This window comes from Montipora capricornis, chromosome 2 (assembly GCF_036669925.1).
Source record: "Montipora capricornis isolate CH-2021 chromosome 2, ASM3666992v2, whole genome shotgun sequence".
Taxonomy (NCBI): domain Eukaryota; kingdom Metazoa; phylum Cnidaria; class Anthozoa; order Scleractinia; family Acroporidae; genus Montipora; species Montipora capricornis.
The window spans coordinates 48,323,218-48,325,717 of record NC_090884.1 but is presented as its reverse complement, the minus strand read 5'-3'; positions in this window follow the sequence as shown (position 1 = coordinate 48,325,717).

The window sequence follows — 2,500 nt, the reverse complement described above, 5'->3', positions numbered from 1 at the left end:
AACCAGATGGTCTTAAATTCCTGACATGTTCGTCAGGCCTTATGAGTTCCGTGATGTAAGAAAATCAAGCAGTGAATCCTTAGTACAAGGAGGTGATGCAATGTGTTGATTTGGGTCTATTCTGCGAGAGCCATACACACTGACAGGAAGGACATTAAAGGAAATGCTATTATAATTTCAGGGATAACAGCAAGTGCATAGTTTCTTGTGCACTGAAATCTCTTTGTCCAAGTGTTCTCATTGCTATTTTACTTTCATAGATTTTTTTGCACTTGAGTTATGAACTGTACTTTTCAATTACCGCAATGTCAAACGTTTCAGCAAGCATTGGCGATTTAGGCTCACCGTTTTGCAGCATATTTTGAGAGATATTCTATGCAAGCATATTGACCGATCAGCTTAATTGTTGCAATTTTGCTCTCTATCCTTGCAGCTGAATTCCTCATTCTCTCTTGTTGGTGGTTATTCAGCCTAGCATCATTTCGTTTTGTAACTATTGTGGCTTTGAATTGGCCGCCGCAACTTTCCATCACTCCTATAAACAGGTTCAAAAACTAATTTTGTTTGTGGGCGTGTAGTAAGCAGCAAGTGAGTTTCACAAGAGAGATTATATTTTTCTAAAACCATGTTCATTGGAATAAAGGATGTTATTATGTTCCTGGTGGTGCATCAGATACTCCGATAAATGACATGCTTCATCACTTTACATAGCGCTGCAGTTAAAGATACTGGTCTATAAGGATTAGGATCTTGCTTACAGCCTTCCCTTTACACAAATCCGAAGGTAATCCGTTAAAAACAGAAAGATGATATGACTTCAGCAATCTCAGATGCTACTTCCTTTCAACCTTTCAACCTTAAGTCGTGAATCAGTTCTTAGTCACGTGGAGGAACACCAAGCTGGTCTTCACGGCCTCTTGGCCTTTAGGCAAGACTAGAACTTCTTTGGGTTATCACTTGGGTCAATATTCAGAGTTGAGGATATGAAGTTGTCTTGCGCCATAAGTAATTTCGCCTTTTGGAAGTGACGGTATTTCTATTTACTTAATGGATCATTTGATTTCTTTTAATTATTATATAATATCTTGTTCTTTCTTAAAAGTTTTTTTCAAATCTCTTCAGTAATCCATGGGGTATCCTACCATGTACACAGTTCTTTTTTAAGTACTCTTTTGGACACAATTTCCATCAGGCCAACTTTAAAAAACTGCCAATTATCTTATACAGAATGCTCAAGAGGGTTTCTATCAAAGAAGGCTTTACTAGTAAGTTCCGTAGCATCCATTCTCACTTTATTAGAGTCAGTTTTGGTGAATTTGTAAACAGATCTTGGATTCTTCGTATTCACTTTAACGGACAGATTTAAGTCAAAGAATAATGCTAAATGGTCACTTATGCCTTCTGTACTACGGATATACGGATTATTATATAAACACCAATGAAATACCAAGTAACCTTTGCGTGAAAACATGATATCTTCACACGTGAAAAGATCACTGTTGCTATGGTTACATATTAAAATCACGCCTTTCGATGCGCTTTGGGAAATAATTTAGTATTTCATTGGTGTTTATACACTATTTCAAAACTCGAAAAGAATTTCGTATCTCCGCGCGGCCACGTAATATCCTCTATTTAAATCAGGATAACTAGTTAATGCAAGGTCCAATAGTCACTTTTCCGCTAGTTGGAAATGACAACAGTTTTGACAACGCCACGTGTTTTCAACAATGTCCAGCATCTTTTGATTCAGAGATACTCTATAATGTGGATTTACAGACACTCATGCAGTTGGTATTTTTTACAGATCTCAGGTCACAGGCCACAGGTGCAGGCCATAGGTCACAGCTGCAGGCCACAGGTCATTGTTTTAACAATACAGAAAGTGTCCTAAATATTCATAAACTGAAGCTAACCGCTAGCTCTTATGAATGTTTAGGATACTTTCTATAATGGTAAAATAATGACCTGCGACCTGTAAAAAAAAGCAGCTGACACTGATGACTGCTCCCACCTTGTTATCCGGTACGTTAAAATCACCTGTGAGTATATCACTTGGACATGATCCATAGGACTGGAGAGTAAGCAAGGATTTTTCAAGCTCATCGAGACGACCATCTTGGAAACCAGGAGGACGATAAACTGATACTAAATACCAGGGTCGTAACGAGGTGTATTTTTTAGTAAATGATCCCATATTTTTACCCAAAATTTTCAACCCCGATCCCAAAAATGATGAGAACTTTGATCCCTGAACCCGCAAAAATTTGATCCCTGATTCTATGAAAAATACTGCTGATCCCGATCCCGCGCGTTGTGATTCCAGATCCCAGGGCTGTGATCCTTGATCCCGGCTCTTTTTGAGACCTTTGATCCGTGATCCCATATACCATGTTACGACCCTGAAATACAGAGATTTTTGCTTGACAAATTCGATTTTAATCCAAATGGCTTCCACATCACTATGAAGTTTTGATTCGTGGGTTGCAAGAATGTTATT